The 26,211-nt window shown below is 42.6% G+C and overlaps 1 protein-coding gene across 4 annotated transcripts in view; it reads left to right on the top strand.

Moving 5' to 3' along the window:
* Window positions 1–26,211, top strand: part of TLN2 (talin 2) — a 382,138-nt gene that overhangs the window by 47,272 nt on the left and 308,655 nt on the right. For all 4 annotated transcript variants that reach the window (XM_054041883.1, XM_054041884.1, XM_054041885.1 and 1 more), the window contains exon 2: window positions 21,524–21,622. The gene's annotated coding sequence lies outside the window, so the exon portion shown is untranslated. The remainder of the gene's footprint in view (window positions 1–21,523; window positions 21,623–26,211) is intronic.

Consider the following 26,211-nt stretch of genomic DNA (forward strand, 5'->3'; position numbering starts at 1 on the left):
TGACACGCTGAGTAGCTTCCCTGTTCTCTGACATTAGTTTTGTAGTGTATAACCTGAAGTACTGTACTGGTAGCTGGCAGAGATGCCAATTGATTGTTTAAATTTACTCTTGGGTGACTAATGTAGAGGCTGTGTTGAGTTGTAAAGCTTATCAGAACTTAGGCCTCTGCTTTGGGCGGGGTGAAAGTGATGGTTTCAGTATCAGTTAAATAGTCTGGTATCTTTGCATTTAGGCAAGTCAACGGTTGATACACTCAGTATCACTAACTGGTATTGCTGCATATTTTTGCAATTGGCAGCATGCTTCCCAATTTCAGAATGGCTGATAATTTGTCAGTGCAATTAAAGTTCCAGACAATTAGCACTTATTACTGAGGCTAGAAATTGTTTGAGGTTTGTTACCGGAAATGGAGTTCATTCGTGGGAATGGTTTTCTACCTAATTTAACCTTCATGTAGCATGTTTTCCTAAGAGCCAGTTAGGTGTTTAATAACTTGATTAGCTGTAATTAGTGTGCAGCATACTTCAATACACCAGGGTATGCAAATAGAGATTAATTTTTGTTCTGTTCAAATTACTTGGAAAAAGGCAGTGTACTAATTAACTTTTCTCAATTTGGTTTCACTAAGCATTGTTTTCTGCGTTTCAGCTTCCTGACCCTGGGTATAAGTTCATGGAATGGTTTGCTTTTACATTACCTTTTTTTTTTTGTTATATGATGATGCAGCCTTTTAGAGCATCATCAAAAAACAGATCATTAGATATCAATCATTGTAAGGATCCCTCACTAACCACCTCAGCACACCTGGTCCATCTACAGTAGAGGAGGAAAAAAGCCTGTACTCAAATCCTCTTAAGGTAGCTCAAGTAATGCCAGAACTGCCCGAGTGCCCCTTCTTGGAGTAATTGTTAATGGCCCTCCATCTATTGACTTACTGCTTGTCAAGGGCTGCCCACTGGTGTGCAAACAAGTCATTTAGGGCTGTAAAATGTGACACATCTCTTTTATCTGAGATCTTGTGCATCCAGCTGGGCTGTGGCAAAGGATGTAAGCATTTTGGTGCAGTTGTGCCTTCTGACTTTTAGAGTTGGCTGTGGATGCCTGCTTAGCCAGCATCTCTTTCCCATGCTTGATCAGTGAGAAAAATAAGCGGGGGCAGGGGCTGCAGCAGAAGGTGAGGGGCCCTGTACTAGTCTGTCTTGTTGCCTGCCCTAGGTCTACAGCTGCCACTAATTGCATATAAAATGTCACATTGAGCAAAACAAAAATGAGTGATTAGGGCATTTGCAGCAGTAGTTCAGCTACACTTCACCATTTAGAGGTGCCAGCCCTTCCCTCTCCTTTCCTGCACCTTAGTACTGAAGGCACAGATATGGAGGCAAGCACAGCTCTGGTGCCTTACGCTCCTGTCCTCCACTCCTACAAGGAGAGGAAGAGACTAGGGCCATTTAGGGTACGTCTACACTGCAGCTGTGAGGGAGCCTTCCAACCTCAGTAGATAGACTTGCGCTAGCAGGATTCAAGTTAGCAAGCTAAAAAATAGCTATGTGGGCATTGCGGCACCAGTGGAAGCTTGGGCTAGCAGCCTGAGCCCAGTCCCGGGGGCTGGAGGGGTCTGAGCTCAGGTGCCTAGGCTGAGTCTCTTCTGGGTCAGAGTGTCTACACTGCTGCTTTTAGTGCATTAACTCATAAGAACGGCCATATTGGGTCTGACCAAAGGTCCATCTAGCCCAGTATCCTGTCTTCCGACAATGGCCAACACAAGGTGCCCCAGAGGAAATGAACAGAACAGGTAATCATCAAGTGATCCATTCCCTGTCATCCATTCTCAGCTTCTGGCAAACAGTGGCTAATAGCCATTGATGTACATATCCTCCATAAATTTATCTAGTTCTTTTTTGAACCCTGTTATAGTCTTGGCCTTCACAACATCCTCTGGCAAGGAGTTCCACAGGTTAACTCAATCCTCCCTAGTGCAAGTCTGTCTACCTGGGCTGGGAGGCTCACTCCCAGCTACAGCGTAGACATGCCCTTAAGGGCCTGGTCCTGTGGCTTCAGAGTGGAAACTTCCAGCAGCCATCTGCCCCCAGAGTTCCAAGGAAAAGGTCTTTCACCTCTCATCTCAACCACATAAAACAGACCGTAGGCTGAGATCTGTAAGGGCCAGGCATGGAGTTAAAAAGAGGTAAGGAAGAGTAGCCTTAAGCCATTTCAGCCTAAAAGACGTGCTCAGGGCATGTGAAGCATTTCGTACTTTGTTAGGGAGAAATTGGAGTATCTCACCTGAATTGCAGGCATGTCATTTTCCTGCTCCCTAAGGACTAGGTTTAGGACCAGAAGGTTCAGCCCTTCAGATGTTGAATGGGCAGGATGGTGCTGCTAAGTCTCATCCACCTATGGAAACTTGAATCCATCTGCCAATATTGTGTGTCCTTTGGGGTCGGGCCCATCGTTATATTTGTACAGGGTCTTGAACAGTGGGATCCTGGTGCACGGCAAAGGCTTCTAGGGGCTGTGTTAACACAAATTATTAATAGCATTCTCTTCCCTGTCACATCCCCCAGAGGTTTGTTTGACATCACTGTCACAACTCTCAGGGAAAGGCGTGATTCTGCTGTGTCAGATTGATCACCAGAGGCCTCCAGATGAATGACAATTCGAAAGGAAAAAAGTAGGTGAATAGCTCGTTTGGAAAGACAGTACTTGGTTCAAAGGAGTGAATAATTAGTGCTGCCAATTTACTGGCCTAGGATTATGACTTCAGTGGGTGTGTATATTAGTAAACACTTTGAGGATTCCATTACCTCACTGAGTGGCTTACAGCCCTGAAAATGAGCCACTGAAATACTAGTAAAACTGTCATTGTATGCCCAGGCTCCTGGCTGAGCTTTAGATTCTGGGTCGGGTGGAACAGGGATGATCTAGTGCTTCACAAGCAGTACTTCCATTCTTAACGACTGATATGTAAAGATCTTGATGGTTTCCATGGTAGCAGGAAGAGATGAATCTGTAACATTGAGGTGAAGTAAGGGGAATAAAAGAAAACCAGGAGGAACTGCCCTCATTTGTCATAAGCCTCCCTCTTAAATATTCCAAACCAGAGCCTCCTAGTGTGACCCAGGACCATGTCCAGCCCAGTATATTCCATGGTCATCAGCCATTCTGAGCCATGGCTCTATGCAGCCTATTACGTGGCACAGCCATTGATGCTGTCATGAGAATCCAGTTGTCTTCTGTAAAGAGCTCTGCAACCCCGCAGGGACCTCCAGCTTGAGCCCAGATGTCTAAACAGCCATTTTTAACCCCTTAGCCCAAGCCCTGTGATCCCAAGTCAGCTGACCCGGGCCAGCCGTGGATTTTTTATCCCAGTGTGGACATACCCATTGTGTTTTTCAACTGTTAGTCACCGACCAACCTCCGTGACACATTAAGCAAACCTGTGCAACAGAAATCCTAGGCTATTGCTCCAATACATATTGTGCCCAAGTACTTGTCTACGTTGTGCTCAAGGGCAAGTTGAAATGCTGAGGTGGGTGCATTACACTGAACAAGGCACCCAAGTGAAGTCACATAAACACCACCCTATACCGGAAACTTACTGACCGTACTTACCTACATGCCTCCAGCTTCCATCCAGGACACACCACACGATCCATTGTCTACAGCCAAGATCTAAGATACAACTGCATTTGCTCCAATCCCTTAGACAGAGACAAACACCTACAAGATCTCTATCAAGCATTCTTAAAACTACAATACCCACCTGCTGAAGTGAAAAAACAGATTGACAGAGCCAGAAGTGTACCCAGAAGTCACCTACTACAGGACAGGCCCAACAAAGAAAATAACAGAACGCCACTAGCCGTCACCTTCAGCCCCCAACTAAAACTTCACCAGCGCATCATCAAAGATCTACAACCTATCCTGAAAGATGATCCCTCATTCTCACAGATCTTGGGAGACAGACCGGTCCTCACTTACAGACAGCCCCCCCAACCTGAAGCAAATACTCACCAGTAACCGAACACCATACAACATAAACACTAACCCAGGAACCTATCCTTGCAACAAAGCCCGATGCCAACTCTGTCCACATATCTATTCAAGTGATACCATCATAGGACCTAATCACATCAGCCACGTGATCAGGGGCTCATTCACTTGCACATCTACCAATGTGATATATGCCATCATGTGCCAGCAATGCCCCTCTGCCATATACATTGGCTAAACCGGACAGCCTCTACGCAAAAGAATAAATGGATACAAATCTGACATCGGGAATCATAACATTCCAAAACCAGTGGGCGAACACTTCAATCTCTCTAACCACTCAGTGACAGATCCGAAGGTGGCAATTTTGCAACAAAACAACTTCAAAAACAGACTCCAAAGAGGGACTGCTGAACTTGAATTAATATGCAAATGAGATACAATTAACTTAGGTTTGAACAGAGACTGGGAATGGTTGGATCATTACACTGTTTGAATCTATTTCCTCATGTTAAAATATGTTAAAATAGCCTCACACCTTCTATGGGTCATCTCGATTATCACTTCAAAGGTTTTTTTTCTCTCTCCTGCTGATGATAGCTCATCTCAATTGATTGGCTTCTTACAGTTGATATGGCTACTCCAACCTTTTCATGTTCTCTGTATGTATAAATATCTTCTTTCTGTGTGTTCCATTCTATGCATCCGATGAAGTAGGCTGTAGCCCAGGAAAGCTTATGCTTAAATAAATTCGTTAGTCTCTAAGGTGCCACAAGTACTCCTGTTCTTTTTACTTCAGGGAATGGCTTGCATGAGATTGCTAAATGATAGAGCCCTCACTAAGGTATCTCCAGAACTCAGACTTAATTATGATTAATTTTAGTTCATTGAGTTTTAGAGGCAACAATAGCCAGTGGCTGCTATAACTCATGTGTAATGGTTTTGTTATCTGACAAGGTGCTGTTAATTTGAAATGTAGCAGGAGACCAAAATATTCTCTACTCTTATTAATCTTAACAAATTGTGAAATGTGACTAAAGTCGTATTGCTCCTTTTGGACAGGCACTTTTAAGGATATAACTATTTGTATATAACCATCAGCAATTTGACTCGATGTTTTCAAGCAATAACTCATCCATGTTCTGTTCGTGGGCAATTTTTCTCACTCTAACAATAAAACTTTATTTTTCAAAAACTGCATGGGGGATTGATTGCCAGTTTTTGTTTAAAGCTACTGGCAATTGGTCATCCACACCCTAAAGCATCGTTGAAAATCTCAGTTCAACTGTCCTAAATGGGAAAGCTTAAACTGAGCTTGAGATTTGACCATTTACAAAAGTGCTAATTCTTTGATGCAAAAGATCAATTGTCCACTTGCAAACCTTCCCCTACACTCAAATGTGCATTATGGATCCAGTGGTAAACCTCCCAGATCTATGTACACTTTCATACTCAACGCCCTTGTTGTAATCTTACAGGGGGTACAACTTCTGTTTTGGAGAACAGTGAGGAAAGCAGCCCAAGAAAGCTGGTGATTATATGAATGTTGCTACAGGCACCTGTCTAGCATTAGAACAGTAAATAGTAGTAATTTATGCATAGGAAGGTTCACAGATCCTAAACAGTGGATCATTGGTGATTCCCTGCTGCTTGTGAGGTGAATCAGACCTCAGTCATGTACAGCAGTGGGACTCCACCTTCTAACCACTCCACCAGTGGTGAGCAGGGCTTTGGAGCGGAGCTCGGAGCTGGAGCGCGGAGCAGTGGAGCTGCAGGTTTTTGCCTGGACCTGGAGCAGAGCTGGAGCACAGCTCCAAGGCCCTGGTGGTGAGGGCAGGTCAATTACTCTTGGCAGGGTGACTCATAAAGTATTGACAAAACAATGTGGTGGTGGTTCTATGAATGCAATTCTAAGGCAACTATCTCACTTGGGTTGAAATTTAAGTTTAGTTTGGCTAATCAGCTCTTCAGAAGTGCTATAGTGATTTCCCTGTAATGCTAGCTCATGGAAATGACACACTGTTTCCAAAGGCTCCCAGGCAGAAAATGATGGTCGACCAATAAGCTTCAAAGTTGGTCTGACTAGGTCTTTGCAGCTTTGGAAGTTCTTGCTGGTGAGCTCATCAGGAAGTGGAAGGCGCCTGTCTGTTTTGGATTTGCATGTCTGAGCTGCAAGGGGGAGGCAGAAGAACCCCTATTTGTCTAGATTCTTTCCTAGTAGAAGTGCCAGTAGACTGAGCTTCTCAACGTGCATTATAAAACATTTATTTGTCTGTACTGTAGGTCAGATAAACATGAAGTCATGTGATTTATGCTAGTCCTGATACACCTCTACCTAGATATAATGCTGTCCTCGGGAGCCAAAAAACCTTACTGCGTTATAGGTGAAACCGCATTATATCAAACTTGCTTTGATCCACCGGAGCGCTGCTTTAACACGTTATATCCGAAATCGTGTTATATCGGGGTAGAGGTGTATATAAAAGAAGCTTATTTTCCAGGCTTGAAATAACCCTGCCCTTCATGACATGGAAGATGACAAGTTTTTGTTGGGTTAACGAGTATCTGGTCTCTCTCTAAAAGTGCAGCAAAGAGTTGCGTGTAACAAGCTTACTTCGCTGCCCTACTCAGTGCATAGCCCCTCTTTAAATCACACTTGAATTAAAATGTTTACCTGCCTTGATACTCAAATGTTAGCTAGAAAGACCATCTAAATATAGAATAGATGCAGAAATGCATTTGAGCATGAATTAATTATGTGCATGAATGAATGTGTGGGCAGCTGTGACAAAGTGATGACAAAACTCAAAATGTGAGAGTGGGTGGTTTTTCTTTGTTGGCGTGGGGGAGGAACACAAATAAATGTGTGGAACTGGCATACTGGTATATAACTTCATGTCCATACTGACAAAGCATCAGGGCAGGAAAATATGATGTGTAGAAGGTGGAACTATTAAACCTAATATTTGTATTCTTCTCTGCTCTTGTCAGTGGGTTAGCCTAGTTATTGAGGTACTTTTGTAAAATATCTAACTTCACAGAAAACTAGATGACAGTGCAGCATGAAAACAATTATAGAATGAATCCATCACTCTAGGCATCTTTTATAAGCCTAACTTCACAGCCCAAGCTCGTGTTCACACTTAGCAATAACAGAAAAACCTCTTGGGTTGTTATGAGGTCAATTGAGGCAATTTTTCCATCATTGCAGATTATGGCCGTGACCTAAGACTCAGTGCTGTAAACTCAATTGAATAGGCATGATTCCATAAATCAGTTACCCATGGCTTTAAACAATATGCCTGTTAGTGGCTACAGTAAGGGTCCTTACTCCCCAAATGTGCAGCTTTATTTAGTGTTTCCAAAAGGAAACTGGCTGAGGCGTCAGTAGTGTTTGCCCCAGGTATGGAGGGATTGACAGTATCAGGTAAAAGGTCCAAGACTTCTATTTTGACTATGGGTACTTATTATAAAAAGCATTGTCATCTGTTTGCCAAGGAAATAGGATAAAAGTGGATGGTGCTGAAAGGGGAAGAGCTGGGGTTTCTTAAATCGTAAAGAAAAGGTAAATCTAAGGTTCTGATGGTACTAAAATCAGATGTGCTCCTGCTGCATCAGACTAAGGAAAAAATTGACTTTTTAGTACAGTTAATCCTGGTGTCTGCCTAAAAGTATGTACTACATAGAAATGAATTTTCAGATTGAAATGGAAGGCAGTTCCTTAAGTTGCATCCCTTCTATATTGGGATTTCCAATTCATACTGGAGGAGTCAGTGTTGCTTTATCTGTCTGGCACACAAGCAAAAAGAGGATAATTGTAAATAAAACCAGTCTTAAATCAACCTCTGTCTGACATTGGACAGTGTTAATTGTAACATTACTTAATAGATGAAGGTTTCTGATGTGCCATAACAGAAGTAAAATGTCTTTGTGGAAGCTGGTCTGTCTCTCTTTCCAGTTGTCCAGGAAATACTTTCGGTATTTGTTTGAAGCAAGCTTGTAGAAGCTTTGAGTAGGATCAGCTGCTGTTGTAGTGGACTACAAGCGTTTTAGCAGGAAAGGAGCACTTTCTGTACTGATCAAGGGGTAATGCTGGCTCTTAAGAACAATCCCAGCGAGGAACATTTCTTCATCCTGATACCCATTTCTCCCAGTGCCACTTGAAGGTTCTAGGCATTGGCCAACATGTAGTGAACTATGACAAACTCAACCTTGGCCAAAGCAGTGTCCCATTTAACTTGAGGGGGGGGAGAGGGGGTTGCCCTCACTTAAATTAAAGCTGAATTTCACCTTTAGCCGTGCACTTTAATGGATCACTGGGTGTTATTCAAGGACTGTACACTGAGCTGGCATTACACTTGAGCTGCCAAAGAGAACCAAAATAATGCTGCAGATAATTATTAGTGTTCTTGGCATTTAACCTATTACGTGTTCTAAAAATGTAGTTTTGCTTTCCCCTACACTCCTAATCTTTTATGTCACTGCCTTGCAGTGAAGCCCTGAGCAGAGGCAATTCACAGCCACTGCATAGCACAAATCCAGAACAGCTGGCTGTGCATCAAATATGTTTCTGTTTAGACAGGGGTATCTGACAGTCAGATTTCTATGGCAATGGTCCTTCATGTCAAGCTAGTAATGATACTGGTAACTGAATCCTACAGAGAATCATCTGCGGTTGTGACAATCTGCACCACTCAGTAGGCTTTGCTCAAAGATTCATTACATGCCTAATTATACACTTGTACATTTAGAATTCAGTGAATGGGAGGAGCAGACCCCACACTGGTACAATTCCAGTGAAGGCTTCAATTATCCATAAGCTATAAATGAACCTAATTTTGAGTAACATTTTAGAACACTTTAAAATTGTGATTACATTTTGGTCTCATCTCAGATATAAACCAGCGTTATAATAGGAAACCCTATGGTGTTTTTTATCGTTTAAAAAACTTGGTTTCTGGCCTTAATTAATCTACCGAATTTACTAGGTGCAGCCACTGAGCATGAGATTTAACCTTTAAAAATCTACCGAGGCCAGGGCTATAATGTATTTTCCTAACAAGGTTCTAACCTAGCTTGATCCCGTTCACTCAGGCAAGAGTGAACCTTTTTTTTAATAATAAATATTCTTGGGTAGGTGGTGCCCTTGGCTGTTTGACTTTTAGCATAAGGTATTGTAATATTGTGTGGGAGCAGTGTAGTCCATTGAAATGAGTTACTAGTGTTGGAAGACTTAAAACCATACATACTTCTGGTTAGTGCTTGACACTAATAGGATTGATAATCTATTAAAAAGTTTTACTGTTCTAACCATTTTTCAGGCAAGTTCTGTAAGTAGCCTCACTTCTAGTTTGCATTGGCAACGGATTCTAAAATCAGTTCTTGTTCACCTTGATTTAACAAGTAAGTTTTCTCCTAGGAACAGACTTCTGTACTTTCAAGTGACATGAGATAATTTTAGAAACAGTTACATCTGCACCAAGTATGACTGCTGAAAACCAGTTTCACTACCAGTCCATGCTGATTCAGATGTTGGACTGCAGAACCACACCACTTGAAATTATAGAAACTATAGATAGAAAAGGCCAATTGGGTTGGCTCTTGCCTTCTATTGGAAGAGCATAACAGTGGACTTAATTACATGCCCTAGTGCATTGATGGGCCTCATCTCAAATGTTCTGACCAATGCTACTTCCATTACTTGAATTAGGAGGCTTAGGTTGCGCAGTACAACTCATCACAAGTTTTCCCTAATAGTTGGCCTAACACTTCCTCTTTTAATGCTTACTGCACCATTCTAACCACTTTCTTCTCATGTGTGTGGGGATGAGGAGGTCTGTTGCTTCTCAGGCATGTGATGTGTCTTGGGATAATGTAGCTTGACATCGTATTGTCCTCCTCTGCTGCTAAATTGCTAAATTACGTATCCATTATCACAGCTGAATAATAATGCCAGGCTCTTACATAGCGCTTTTCATCCATAGATTCCAAAACACTTGACAGAGAGGTCAGTATCATCCCCCTTTAACGTAAGGGGAAACTGAGGCAAAAGGAGGGAAGCCACTTTCCCAAGGTCAGCTAATAAAGTGTCGGTCGGTAGAGCCAGGAATAGAACTCAGATCTCCTTTTTTTGTTTTTAGTCACTTATTTCCATACCGAGTTTTGGGTGATCGGTTTGTGTTTTGGCAGTAATAGTCTAGTTTGGGCTATTATGGGGCTTTTAAGGAACCTGATTTTTTTTTTTTTTTTTTTTTTTTAATTGTAATAGTGCCCAATTGTGATTGAGGCCTGCTGTGAGAAGCACTGCTTACAAATACCAAACTTACTGGTAATAATGCCGCATGCTGACTAGATGACTTCTCCAAATTTACTTTCCAACTACACCTCTACCCCGATATAACGCTGTCCTCGGGAGCCAAAAAAATCTTACTGCGTTATAGTTGAAACCGCGTTATATCGAACTTGCTTTGATCCACCAGAGTGCGAAGCCCCGCCCCCCCCGGAGCACTGCTTTACCACGTTATAGCCGAATTCGTGTTATATCGGATCGCATTATATCGGGGTAGAGGTGTAGTTTCTGAAAACCTGGGCATTGCTGTGGTCTGTGAATCCTTTGCTGAAAGCTGAGGAACACAAAAAGGTAACAGTTACAAGTTTCCCTGTTCTAGCAGTTGCTTATTGTCAGGAAGAAGTATATTCAGGAAAGCTCCTCTCCCTGTTTGGGCTCTGTGGCATAAAGCTATTTTCTGCATAACCTGGGTCCCTTTTGATTGAAGTTGTTACCCAGCAGTTAACTCAACACTAAGTTCCCTGGCCAAGGTTTTCCAAATGTGTCTAGTGATGGAGGGCCTCAATTTTTGGATGCCCAGCATGAGATGCTTTAAAGAGATCTGACTCATCAACATGTTGATTGCCTGCACTCAGAAAATCAGGACCCCTATGAAGTGTTAAGTATCCAAGGACTGAATGGTCACTAGTCATATTAGGGAAACCTTGATTTCCTATGTGAAAGGTCTCCATTGTGGAAGGCGTCATGTAATTTCAAGAGTTTAGTCCTGAAAATCTTCATTCCTGCTCTGCAGGCCAGTTGGTCAGTGAGAGATGCTCGCAATAACTTTTGACAGTGTGAAAGCACTTGGGCTAGCTGAAAAAATATTTCACTAAGCTTGCTTCACTGGCTTCACTTAAATAGCAAGTCAACTGCATAAGTGCTAGCAACAACTTATACTAGACATAATTTCAATGTGGTTAGCCAGTGGGGTGAGACCAAAGTCCTCTTTGGCTGGCTGGTTTGATTTGCCTTAAAGGTGGAAAAACCCCAGCCTTGGGCTGTAACTGCCCTGCTTTAAGCAATTTGTTCTGAATTGGCACTCTCGGTTGGGTCCCACCAGAACCAGCATCGGTACATCTCAACTGTACGTTTGTAACATAGAGCTTAGTTTTTAGTACTAGTTATTGAAGTGTCTTTTATTTCTCCAAAAAAAAAAAAAAAGAGAAATAGATTTTATTTATTTTTTCTTCCGCCCTTTCTTGTTGGGGGCCCTTCTTCCCACAAATGCATACCCGATTCCCCGGGCTTCAAGAAGTGTCTTTTGTGCAGCCCATGCTATCCCCATTGCAGACATGCATTCACAGTGAATTGGTTGCCTCGGAGAAGGACACATCCCTCAAAAGTGTGCTCTCTGCCAGCAGGTTAGACTTCAGTCTTGCAGGGACAGAAAGCTGAGGCAGAAGAATACATTAATGGAAATTGCCCTCAGACCCTCTACGGACCCGTGCCAAGAGTTACCAGGCAGACATCGGTCTTCCCCACAGTCCTAAACATCAAGGGTTATGGGGTGAAGAAATCAGCCGCTGACCTCATAAATCAAAAAAGAGAGGGGAAGGCCTCACAGTGAGCCATGAGCTAGCCGTAGACTATTTCTGGCACACCTGATATCCTCAGTAATGAGACAGACCGAGCCCGGTACCTACAGCTCAAGAAAGTCTACTGTGGTGCCTGAACGTCCAGCGCAGGCAAGATTTCTTTCCTTCCCAGCACTGCCAGTGGTATCAAGCTGGTCGGCACCACCGAAGTTCCAGCAATCGAGGGACCTCCATATAACAGGTCAGAGTCTTCTCTTCTCGGTACCAGACCTCCACACCGAATCTTTGTCTGGCATAAGAGTCTTCCGCACTACCCTGCCATGTTCCCTCGCTCTCTAGTACGGACTCGGATAGCAAATCAGAGAAGGGGGTATCTTAGTACTCTTCCCAGGCTCCCTACAGTGCCGAATACCAACAGGGCCCCCAGGCATATCCTCATACGGCCCCACCGCCGTCATTCTGCTACAGTCAACCATGGGTACCCCTACCGTGCTCTACCCCAGTGGCCATACTGGGACTCCATGGCTGCTTACTGGCCCCATACCTCTTGGGCTTCCTACAATAGGAACTGGAAGCGTCTGGACCTTTTTGGGAGGAAGGTATACTCCTTGGCCACGCTTCAGTTTCAAATCGCCAATTACCAAGCCCTCCTGGTGAAATATGACGATGTAAAACTGTTCAAAACTGAACGATTTTATTGAACAGCTGCCCGAGTCTCATCGGGACCAATTTAAGGCCATCATTTGGGAGGGTCAGCTAGTAGTAAAGACAGTGCTACAATCTGCCCTCAATGCAGCTGACATTACAGCCAGATCCATCTCTATAGTGGCGGTGATGTGGTGTGCTTCTTGGCTTTGTTGGGCTTCTCAAAGGAGGTACAGTCAACTGTTGAAACTCTTCTCTTTGAGGGCACTAAGCTCGATGCTTCTCTTCACACCCTGAAGGATTCTTGAGCCTCTCCATTCACTGGGCATATACACATCAAGCCAGAACAGAATATTTAGTCCGCAGCTCCAGCATGAGCCATGCACCTCTTAATACCCGGCTCAACGCTTCTACATGCCACAGAAGAAGAAAACTAAATTTTCAAGATGTAAACCTCCTGGCCTGCAATCTTCTTTGTCCCAGCCATCCAGGTCCAAACACCAATTTTAACATGTTGGTCGAGGTGGCGATAGACTACTCCCCACAACTGCTACAACCAACCACCACTGTCCACCCATTTGGTTACCGTCTGGCAGCATTCCGCAGCACCTGGGAATGCATAACTTTGGACCGATGGGTCTTAAAGATTGTTCGCAAAGGGTACTCTATCCATTTTACCTCCGTGCCCCCTCCACAACATCCTTTCCTGTCCCTCTTCAGGGACCCTTCTCATGAGACTTTACTATGACAAGAGGTAGATCATCTTTTCCAGTTAGTAGCCATAGAACCAGTACCTCAGCATCTACAAGGCCAAGGGTTCTACTCTTGTTATTTCCTAATACTTAAGAGGAAGGGAAGTTGGAGACCCATACTAGATCTCAGAGCTCTCAACAAGTTTCTCAAGGCTCAAAAATTCAAGATGGTCACTCTAGCATCAATCATTCCAGTGTTGGAACAAGGAGACTGGTTTTCAGCCCTCAACCTTCAGGATGCGTATTTTCACATCATAGTCCTACTGACTCTCAGATGATTACTCAGATTGACTCGGGGGCAAGATCACTGCCAGTATAGGGTCTTCTCCTTCAGGCTATCATTGGCCCCAAGAGAATTTTCCAAGGTTCTCTCAGTGGTGGGTGCCCACTTCACTCCCAAGGGATAATGATTTACCCATATGTAGATGATTGCCTCCTCAGAGCCTGGTCTTTTCAAGAGGTTCACTGAGTCACCAAAGCTGCAGTGCACATGTTTACAGAACTGAGCCTACAGATCAATGACCAGAAATCAATCCTCACTCTAGTGCAGCACCTGGAGTTGATAGGCGCTGACCTCGAAACTCTATGGACCAGAGCCCTTCTACCGCGGCAGAGATCTCTCTCTCTGACTATGCTCACAGAGACAGTTCAAAACAAGCCACAAATATCAGCCAGACATTGCCTATAACTCTTGGGGCACGTGGTAATGGGCACACTGGTAATACCGCACACCAGCCTTCACATGCGGTGTCTTCAGATATGGTTCAGCTTGGTTTACAGACCAAACAGGGACAGATTAGACAAATTCCTGTCACTACCCACCAGGATCAAAATCTACCGAGACTGGTGGAGAGACCCAACCAACATTTGCAAAGGGATCTCCTTGCAAACCCCCCCGTCATTGCTTTTCACTACCGACGCATCGCTCATAGGGTGAGGTGCACATCTAAATGGCCTTATGACACAAGGCAAATGGTCACCGACGGAGATATCCATTCACATCAATCTCCTTGAACTAAGGGCAGTCAGGAATACTTTCGCCCACTTCATCCTGCTGATCAAAGGGTCACACATGAGAGTCCTAACAGACAACATAGCTTGCATGTTCTAAATAAATTGACACGGGGGAGCTCGGTCACCCTCCCTTTGAGTGATCAGACTATGGAATTGTCTCCCACAACATCACACTGTTGGCAGCCTACCTTCCAGATACACTGAATTCGATAGCAGACAGTTTCAGTCACAAATTCTCACATGACCACGAGTAGGAACTTGACCCAGTAGTACTTTGCAATCTATTCAGTCTGACCACAGACTTGCTCACCACTTACCTGAACAAGAAATGTTCATGCTATTGTTCCAGAGCGGGGATAGGACAACATTCCCTAGATGATGCTCTCCTTCTCCCCTGCGACAGGGATCTTTTTCGTGTCTTTTCTCCTTTCCCCACACTATTGAAGGTCCTTCTGAAAACAAAGAGAGAGGGAACACACGTCCCTCTGATGGCTCCTGCTTGGCCAAGACAGACCTGGTACCCTTACCTGTCACAGCTTGCGACGTGCCTGCTGATCTCTCTTCCAGTCACTCCTCCTTTCGCAGAACAGAGGATATACCCTACATCCCAACCTCGTGCTTCTCCACCTCAAGGCCTGGCTTCTTCTTGGCTCAAACACCTAGAAAGCTCCTGTTTGATGGACGTTTAAGAGGTATTATTACACGGTAGAAAGTCTTTGACATGAAATACTTACCTACAAAAATGGTCCACATTTCAGATATGGTGTATTTCCCAACAAATCTCCCTGACATCCATGATTCTTCCACACAGCTTAGACTATGCACTGGCCCTAAAAAGATCAGGGCTGTCTCTAAGCTCTTTGAGTTCACCTAGCCTTCCATCATCCAGTAGAGGGATGCTCAGTGCTGTCGCACCTGACTACCAAAAGATCCGTCAAGGGTAGATTTAACCTATTCCCACAACCTTGGCTTCCTACACCCAGCGGGGACTTAAATCTGGTACTGAAAGGACTGACTAGGACTCCCTTCGAACCCGTGGCCACCGATTTGCTTATGTACCTCTCAATGAAAATGGCCTTCCTGATAGCGATTACTTTGGCCAAAGAATAGGAGAAATAGCAGTTCTGCGGGCACATCTCTCCCCCCCCCCCACAGTATTCTTTTGGGACAAGGTTATGCTCAAACTATATCCAAACTTGATTCCTAAGATAGTCTCCCCATTTCACAAGAACCAATTAATTCATTGTTCAACCTTCTATCCCAAGGCACAGGGAGGCTGTATCACACCCTCTAGATGTCAGGAGAGCCGGAGTCTTCTGCCTGGACAGGATGAATGCCTTCAGAAGGCCCCCAGGCTTTTCCTTTTCATTGCAGAAAGATCCAAGGGCTCAGCAATGTCAGCCCAAAGATTTTTCTAAGTGGGTCTTGAACTATATCAGACACTGTTACCAAGTTCACAATATGACCCCTCCAGATACTATTTGTACACACTCCACAAGGTCGATCTCCTCATCTGTCGCCTTCTTCAAGAAGGCTCCTATCTCAGAGATCTGTAGAGTGGCAACATGGGCGTCAGTCCACATCTTCGCAGAACGTTATGCAATCACTGGGGATTCCGCCTCCAATGCCATCTTCGCGTGCACAGTGCTGTCATCTGTAACTGATCCGACTCCGAAACCCCAGCCCTTCAGTAGGGTTACTGCTCGGGAGTCACCTACATTGGTGCACCTCTAGGGACACTACTCAAAGAAGAAGTTAGTCGCCTTGTGCAGTAACAATGGTTCTTAGAGATGTGTCCCTCTATGGGTGCGCCACAACCCATCCTCCTGCCCTGTACTTTGTGGAGTTCTTGTCAATGACTCTGTGGTAGGGAAGGAACTGAGGGGGGTTGGCCCGTGCGCGCTGACTGTCCTAGTAGTGCATCATGAGGAGGAAGAGCGCATGTGCGGGCCTAACAGGTTTTTGAAGCAGGGTAATGTTTCCTTTTTACACATGGCACAGAATTTCAGTGACTTGCCCAAGTTCATGAACTAAGTGACAGATGGCTTGTACCTTGATCTTAGTGGGGACAACTCTTGGCAGCACAGCGGCAGATGTGACAACTGTTTAGCCCAAATCCATAGGGCCACCAACATCTGGCTGTTGCTCTGCAGCAACAGCGTGCGACTACTGAGCAAAAAATAAGTGCTGCCATTAGCAACTTAGCTAGAGTAATCTGCTCATTGGATTTCCAGACACTGTTACTTTTGTGAGACCATTTCAAAACAATGATTTTAGTGTCTTGGAATGGAAAAGAGAATGGGCCATTGTTAGTGTTTTCATAAAATATGTGCTACACAAGTTGGGTCCCTTCTGTTGGCATATCGTAGATTCAGTGATAAAATAATGGCATTGCTTGTAAGGAAAGGCTACTTCTTCTGGCATGAGAAATTGAGGTGGTATGGCAGGAAGGAAGGATATAGAGCACAAACTGAATGTTTGAATTACTCTGAATCCAGTTGCATCCAAGGATCCAGACTGCCTTAATCATGAATGCTGGAAAGGGTACAGAACATCTCTTTGATAACGAGCAAGCTAACATCTGATATTGTAGGAATTGATGGAAACTTGAGCTCATGCTGATCCTTTAATGGCAGGTCACTGTGTATTGCCTTGGTTTATAATTGCAAACATTTGTTCAGTGTCTTGATAAATCATGTTTCAGGATTGATGATGGGTTTCTTTTACTTGGTTGTTTGGCTCAAGGTTTCAGTCTCTTTCATGGCCTTAAATGTAAAAGGGGTAATACAAGGGAGCAACTTAGGGGGGAGGAAGGAGAAGGATCTGCCCTGAGCTGTGGGGCTCTTTGGCCCTTTCTTTCCTTGAGAATGGTGTCTGCTAGGGCAGAGAACTTTACCTGCTTCCTGCAGAAACCATGATTGGCTGCTCTTTCCCAGGAGAGGGCAATCAGAGAGAATTCCCCCAGGCAGGGCTGAAATTTACAAGAGGGCTAGTGCTTTTTGTGTCATCATGAGATGACTCTAGCTCTGGCCAGACTTTCAAGACTCACAGTAAAACTGCAAGTTGACAACACTGTAATTCCCTCCACCTGGTCTGAATGTGATACCTAAACTTATACAGGCTTAAAACTGAAGGTTAAACTATGACGCTGTTCATTGTTCTAAAAGCAATGGAAAACAAATGAACATAACAAACATAAATCACTATCTTAGTTTTGTGAACTGCTCTGATGTTGGATTAGCTTTGCAATACTAGGCCAAGTTATTTTACTGTGTCAGAGGGCAAGCATTCATGATGTGAATGATTGCACATCTAATCAAACAGCAGCGTTACTACACAGATGAGTTACAGTGCTAAAAAATGAACAATAATGGTGGCTGCTATAGTTTCACAACAAATAAATGACTTCACTTCCTAGATGCATTTTTTTGGGGGGGGTGTGTGTGAAATTTTGTAAAACAAACTCAAAACAGAATATTGTACAAGTGTGTTCATTGTAGCTATGGGGAGGAAAATAAATCAACTAGCAGTGAACAGAAGAAGAAGAAACACGCTATATATCCGTGCAGACCGTATCAGAAATTGGAATACTAGGCTGGTTTTGTTGCTTCAGTCAGGCATTCTAAGTTAGTTTGTTTACTTTTGGGAATCTTGTCTTGAAGACTGGCTGCTGTGTATGTCAGTTCTTTGTGTGGTTTTACTATCCTGTATCTCGCTAAGCTGTGCTTTGCAAAGAGTTCCTGTTAATCAGCATGGCTCTTTATGGTTTTCTCTCTCCTCCCCCTTCCTACCCTGCAGTTTAAGTTCATATTTGTCCCAGCACCAAGGCCCTCATTTAACAGCATGAGGTGTTCCTCTGTGCTTTCTTCAGTAACTGTATTCCTTCTACACTGCAGGAGGAAGTAAACTGTACTATAGAGCTGGACTTTAACAGTTTGAGACCATGAACTTTAATATTATAGGGCTAGCAGAAATGTGATGGAATAGTAGTTATGACTGGAATTCAGGTACTGAGGGTATGTGCTGTATAGGAAAGCCAGAAGTAAAGATAAAGGTGGTGGAATAGCATTATATATTACTGATGAGGTAGAAAGTAAAGAAATTAGAAGCGATGGAATGGATAAAACAGAATCTGTTTGGGTCAAAATCACTTTGGGGAAGAAAGCTAACAGGTTCCACTGGAAGAGTGCTTGCGGTCTGCTACAGACTCCGGGATCTAAGTTGGTTATGGATAGACACTGCGTTAATATTTTTAATGAAATAAATACTACTGGGAATTTTGTGATTATGGGAGACTTCAATTTATCAGATATAGATTGGAGGTCAAGTGTTAGGGCCCAGATATTCCTGGATGTGATAGCTGTCCGATTTCTTCACCAAATAGTCATCAAACAAGAGGTGATGCTATTTCAGTTTGAGTGTTGATAAGTAGCGAGGACTTTATAGAAGAACTGGTTGTAGAGGGCGACCTTGGTTTGACTGATTATGAGCTAATTCAGTGTAAACTAAATGGAAGGATAAACAAAAATAGGTCAGCAACTAGTATCCTTGATTTCAAAAGGTCAAACTTAAAAAAAAAAAAAAAAAAAAAAAAAAAAAAAGGAAATGAGTTATGGAAGTGGACTGGACTGAAGAACTCAAGGATCTGAACATGGAAGAGGCTTGGAATTAGTTTTTGCAACTTTGACTTAAAATATCTGATGCCTGCATTTCAAGCAAGGAGAAATAATTTGTAGGAATGGGTTGTAGACCAGGCTGGATTAGCAAGCATCTCAAACAAGTTATTAAGAGAAAGCAGAAAGTTTACAAGGAATGGAAGATGTGAGGGATCAGCAAGGAAAGCTACTTCTTGGAGGTCAGAAAGTGCAGGGATAAAGTGAGAACCACCAAAAGCCAAGCAGAGTTGGACCGTGCAAGGAAATTAAAACCAACAGCAAAAGGTTCTGTGGCCACATAAATAAAAGGAAAACAAATAAAGAAGAACTGGGACCTCTAAGCACTGAGAAAGGAGAGTAAAAATAATCTAGGTATGGCGCAATACCTAAACAAATATTTTGCCTTAATTTTTAATAAGAGTAATGAGGTGCTCAGGAGAAGTATCTGGGTGGAAATGGAAATGAGGATATGAAAATAGAAATTACTACATTCAAGGTGCAAGTCAAACCCAAACAATGTGCTAATAAAATTTGCAGATGACACAAAGTTGGGAGGTATTGCCAATCTGAAGGAGGACTGAAATATCATATACGAAAAGTTGGATTATCTTGAAAACTGGAGAAATAGCAGTGGGATGAAATTTGATAGTGCAAAGTGCAAGGTCATGCACTTAGGGACTAACAACAAGAATTTTTGCTGTAAACTGGGGATTTATCAGTTGGAAGTGACAGAGGAGAAGAAAAACCTGGGTGCTTTGGTCAATCACAGGATGACTGTAAAAAGCAACAGAGGATCCTGTGGCACCTTTAAGACTAACAGAAGTATTGGGAGCATAAGCTTTCGTGGGTAAGAACCTCACTTCTTCAGATGCAAGACATCTTGCATCTGAAGAAGTGAGGTTCTTACCCACGAAAGCTTATGCTCCCAATACTTCTGTTAGTCTTAAAGGTGCCACAGGATCCTCTGTTGCTTTTTACAGATTCAGACTAACACGGCTACCCCTCTGACACAGGATGACTATGAGCTGCCAATGAAATGTGGCCATGAATGAGCTTGGCTTGTTTAGCCTAACAAAATGAAGGTTGGGGTGGGAGGCTATGATTGCTCTCTATAAATACATCAGTGGGATAAACACTGCGGAGAGAGAGGAATTAAGCACCAGTGTTGACACAAGAACAAATGGCTATAAACTGGCCATCAACAAGTTTGGGCTTGAAATTAGACGAAGGTTTCTGACCCTCAGATGATTGAACTTCTGGAACACCCTTCCAAGGGCAGAAGTAAAGGGGAAAAACCTGACTGGGTTCAAGACCGAGCATGATAGATGTATTGGAGGGGTTGGTATGATGAGTTTGTCTACAAGGCATGTGGCCATCTGCAATTGCTAGTAGCCAATATCCCCAGCAGCCAGAGATGAGACACTAGATGGGCAGGGCTCTGAGTTACTACAGAGAATTCTTTCGCAGGTGTCGGGCAGGTGGGTTGGGAAGGAATTTTCCTCAAGGTTAGATTGGCAAACACTCTAAGGTTTTTTTTGCCTTCCTCTGCAGCAATGGGCATGGGTAACTTGCAAGCTTAAACTAGAATAAATGGTGGTTTCTGTGTAACTTGAAGTCTTTAAATCATGATTTGAAGACTTCAGTAACTTAGCTAGAGGTTATGGGTATACTACTGGAGTGGGTGAGTGCAGACCACAGAACCTCAATGTGCAGGACGTCTGACTTGATCACAGTGGTCCCTTCTGGCCTTAAAGTCTGTGAGTCTGAGATAAGGACCTAAGCTGTAGACAATTACTTTTCTGATCAGTGAGTGAAAATTCCAATATTCTAGCACGATCATGGATTGGAGGTATGATTTCACTCAGTTGAGATATTTATTCTTTCATTGGCTCCACTATAACCATGTGCTTAGTTGCTTATCCTCAGTTGTAGCTCTGTGACGTCAAATTTCAACGGAGTGATATGGGAATGAAACATGACACTTAAAAATAAGTTCTTTGTTACGATCTTGCTCAAATACTGTAATTTTTGAACTTCTTACAGACTTTGATGTTAATGAGAACAAATGCCTTGGGCATTTTGAAAGAAACTAGATTCACAAGCAAGTTCTAACTGACTGAAAAATGATAGACCATACCCAAAACTTCACTTAGATGACCACGTAAGGATTGGTAGAAAATTGTAACATCTTGGTAAACTGAAATAGTGATACTATAATTACTGGTAATTGGTGATCAGTAGTAATCTTTCCCTGTTTACCTACCTGCATTGTGCATGTGATTATCCCCAGGAATAATGAATAAACAGTTGTAGCTTTGGAATACTTGGAGGTTCTTAGATTGAAGTGTTTTGCACTGCAGTAACATAGTAGTAACTAAATACTACAAAGTAGACCATGTTGGCTTGCTTCCAACTTGACTCTGCCACTCACCCATGTATGGGGCACTTGAGTGTCAAATTTCATGCTGCCTTTCTTTGTTAACTTAGTGTTGCTTTCGTTCTGAAGAATGGTGTCATGATGTAAGGTTGTTTCTCTTACACAGTTACTAAACTGTGTGTCTTTAGATGGAATTCTTACAGTGTTTTTATTTCACCAGTGCTCTGCTGTGGGATAACATCCAGATCTTGTTTGCCCCTGGACTGGATTGCAGGTCTGTTCCGCTCCGTTAAATGCCCCGATCAGTTTGAAGGAATCTGTAAGTACAATATGCATACACATCAAGAGATATACTAATTATCTTCAAAGGCGAGTGTGTAGGTCTTAAAAGCTAAAGGAGGAGTAGTTAGATGTAGTGATGTGCTTCTAGTGAGTGGGCATGAGAGCAAATGATATCTCGTAACACAAGCCACAGGTGACAGACTGAGTTACTTACACTACTTAGTGCTTACACAACAGTGGTGTATTTGAGCTTTAAGAATGCTGATAGCATAAACTGTATTAACTTTCAACTTGCATTTTATATCTTCATCACTTAAAGAAATAAGTTAACAGATGAAAGTAACTCACTAAGGTAACAGAAAACTCTACCACTTCATATGTAAAATCTGGATTTTTCTCATATTGTAATCTCCTTTTGCTAAATGATCTTAACTTGACTTGAAAAAGAACTTGACTTCCTAACCCATTAAAATTTGTAGTAGAAGGGGAATATAACATGATAATAGATAAGTTAATTTTAGGATTATTAATATGATACAACTGAGTCTGATCCAGAGTTCGTTATTGGGTATCTCCATCACCGACTGGAAGGGTTTCTTAATAAATGTCTATGTTATAGTATTGATGCTTTTAAAACAAAAAACGTACAGGCTTTGGAGCTACATACATGTAGTTAGGTGGCTTTGCTGTCAACAAATACAAAGCAAAATGTGATCTGTAAATGCCAGATGGTTTGAGATTCTTAAGTGCTTTAAATTTCTGACAGCTAATTGACTCTGCAGTGTTCCAAATTGCTTGAATGACTGTCTTTTTTCTAGGTTAGTGTAGTATGTTTGTCCCTAACTTGATTCCTGGAAACTCTGTGTGTGAACCAATTGCAACATTCATTAGTACACCAGAACATTACAACTTTCTAATGTTGTTATGATTTTAAGTAGAATCTATTACTGCATCTGAAAACCACTGCTACACAGATTGTGCAAATATGCCTAGACTGTGGGTGGCTTACTCCAAATCTGTGGCTGTATAGTCACCACAAGCCATGGTTGAGGCAGATAAACTGTTGGTTTTGGTTATACTAGATATGACACTTGCATAATACTGTCCTGGACTATCTTAGCTCTGCTCATTCCACTACTAACTGTTCATCAGCTATAGCTTCCCCATGCTCTGTCAGTAACCCCCCACTATTTCCTCTTTGTGGGTATCTTTAAATTGCTTCCATTACCCATCTCCAGTTCACTTTCTTTCATGGAGATCGTGGAATTGGAGGACCTCAGTTTTAAAGAATGGCGGATGAAATAGTCCTATTGCTCTAATAGCATGTCTCCTCTGCAGTATACTGAATGAAAAACAGGATGAATTTTTCTCTTTTGTCCGTTGTGTTGAGAAATTGGTCTGGTACCAGTAGCTTGTAAAAAAGATCCCATTTCACAGTTCTTTTAACTGAATCCCTTTCCAACGAGTCTGTTTCCAACATGGGTGTTTTTTGTTTTGTTTTTGTTTTTTGCTTTGATAGCAATTTTATGTAACAGGCTGCACCTTTGTTATCTGAAATAATTTTGAATACAGGCATTTGCTGAACAATTGCTCAGGGATGCCCTTGGGATTCACCCTGCAATCTGTGTTGTGTTACTGTAGAATAATTGGAAAGAGTAGGCATGCTACACAGGAATGAATACTCTTGGAGAAATGGCAGCAGGTACAGAAAAATGGAGTGGTGGTGAAACCAATGTTTCAAACAATCTCCAAAGAGCAGTCAATCCAATGGCAGTTGTGGTGTATGTGATACTGAGGACTTTACCTGCTTGGAGTATTCGTGGGGAAATTCAAGTGCAGAATGGCTAGGGTGTAAATTTAAAGGGGAATGGATATTTTGCACAAGTTCTCTGTTTGGACACTTACTCTGCAGATTAAGTCAATATTATGTCTAAGACAATATGTCCAAACTGTGGCTCAAGTGATTGGGTGCTGAGATATCGAGTTCTATTACTGGCACTTCCACAAGTGTCATGTCACCTTGGGAAAGTTACTCTGTTTCTGTGCCAGTTTGCCTTACTTGAAAATGGGATTACTTCCTTTCTTCATTGGATTTGGATTTTTTTAATTCTTTAATGTGAGCTGCACAGATAACGCATTTAGTGCCAGAAATGTCTGTAAGTGATGTATTTATGGATAGATTGGTTTGTTTGAGACTGTCTGTCTGTGGAGATAAGAATTATCAGGTAGCCATAAAATCAGCATTGTTTCACTTATTAACTCTTCTGCAGCACCAGGGGTGTCTCTATGTATTTTGCCGTCCCTAGCACGGCAGTGAGGCAGCCTTCGGTGGCATGCCTGCGGGAGGTCCGCTGGTCCCGCGCCTTTGGCGTACCCACTGCCAAATTGCTGCTGAAGCCGCGGGACCGGCAGACCTCCTGCAGGCATGCCACCGAAGGCAGCCTGACTGCTGCCCTCATGGCGACAGGCAGGCCGCCCCAGGCACGCGCTCGATGCACTGGTGCCTGGAGCCGCCCCTGTGCAGCACCTATTGTCATGGCTTTCCTGCATCATTTCAGAAGTTGGTGCTTGAAGACACTGGTGATTTGAAGCATGAACACCCAAAAATTCACCTGAGAAATTTTTTTCCGTAAGACTATTTTTCTTGAGCTAGGATTAAGTATTCCTTGCCACACTGGTATTTTACGTTGTCAGCTATGACTATTTATATTGACATTATCTGTGAGTGCCAAGGAAAAAAATTAACAAATTTCAGGTTGTCTTTTTTCCAAGTATTTTCCAGTTTTGTGTTATGAGGAAGGAGGGTTCCAGTGTCCTTCTGCTAATGTCACATGAAAATCAAGTATTTGGTTAAAAGGCTGATTAAATTTTATAGTAAAATAGATCACATTAATACCCTAAGTCTTGGCTGTGGATTTCACTTGTGGATAGAATCCATAGTTGCCATGCTATCCTCTATTTGTAGTGAGTACAGGAAGACACCTCTTGTAACTGATCTAGGAGTGTTTCATCTGGGATCTGTAGAACCTGCAATTGTATGCCTGGAATCTCCATAGCAACGTGAGAGTACAGATTTCATGAATCATTGATTTCATTCAGACTGCTCCTGAATTCAATTGGGAACTGGACATTATATTGTCTACAGTTCTTTTTACTTGCTGTATGAATAGGAAGCAACTTACACATCCTGAACCTTAAAATAAGTTTAAACCATAAGCTAAAGCTCTTACTCTTAAAACCCCTGAGACTTAAGGGAACTCTGGAAATTTCTCAGTCTGAAAAGACAACCGAGTGCTTCAGGAAAGTGAAAAATCAGACCAGTTTTGAATTTGCCGGCATAGAAATTGACTTTTTTTTCTTTTCCAAGTGCATAAGTAGATTAAACTAAAACCAAGTGTCTAAAAGAGTTACTTAAATAGTATCTATTTGGCTTCAAGAATTGTTCAACCTTTCCCTTGAGTTGAGTTTTCTATAATATAATGCACAAGGATTGAAGAGGGATGAGGGTAGTATAAAATGGTTAGCCTCCAAAAAAAACAAACAAACAAAAAACCAAACTAAACCCCACATATATCTATACTGGATTGGTGAAGGAAACTTACCTTGAATACTCCACCCAAATTGGCTACAGACTAACATTTAATGTCCCGCTCCAACAGTGCCCTCGTGTTACTTGGTTTTTTGGCTTGCAGGGACACACTCTGGACTAACTTTGAGATTACACGTAAAGTTTTCATTGTCCTGTTGAAGCTTTTGCTATATCACTAATTCCCCCAGGGTGACTAAGTGACCTTGATTTCTGTTTAAATGGAATTCTAGGAAGCTTGCCAGTAGAATGGAGTCTTGCTTCTTGAAAGATGCACTGCAGTCTGGGGTTGTGCATTTGTGTACTGCTAGCAAGTATTGTTCTTTGCTGTAAGTTAAGTATGGCAATTGACTGCATGTTTAGAGCTGACTAAAAATACTTAACCCGGGGTTAGTAGTAATACCTGGTTTTGAATACCCTAAGAATTAAAATACCCTCTGGGGCTCATGGTGACATCAGGATAGTGCATGCTGGGACAGCTCTTGGAGTTGGGACTAGTGTACCTGACCTCGAAATTCAAGCTTAAAAAAGTGCTTTTACTGAAATATACTGTAAAAAAACTTGTTTATCAAAATAAAAACATAAGTATTACAGTAATATGCAGTGCTACTAAATTACATGCAAACAAGTTTCCATTCCCCCAAACTGTTTAACTCTTTCTACAGTTCCAAGGAAGAGGACCTAAAACTTCTCTCATAGTTGTCCAATTCAAAATAGAGTGCTTATTGTTACCTATCACTACTTCCTTTCTTCTTTTTATTTTTTAAACTGGCTTTTTCTAGCCAGTTGATGGTCAATTTCCTTTCACTTGACCATGTACGGAACATAGGCCAGAATTGAGTTTGGGCCTGCGTAATTTTATTTGGTCAAATGCTAAATGAAGTGTAGTATTAATCAGGAATGCTAAAGCAACTTGGATTTTAAGTGAAAGGACACTGAAGTAGGCCCACAGAGTGTGCTGCTTCCCATAGCTCCCATTGGCCGGGAACGGCGAACCGTGGCCACTGGGAGCTGCCGAGGGTGAGGGGGGGAGCCTGCCT

This window comes from Malaclemys terrapin, chromosome 10 (assembly GCF_027887155.1).
Source record: "Malaclemys terrapin pileata isolate rMalTer1 chromosome 10, rMalTer1.hap1, whole genome shotgun sequence".
Classification (NCBI taxonomy): domain Eukaryota; kingdom Metazoa; phylum Chordata; order Testudines; family Emydidae; genus Malaclemys; species Malaclemys terrapin.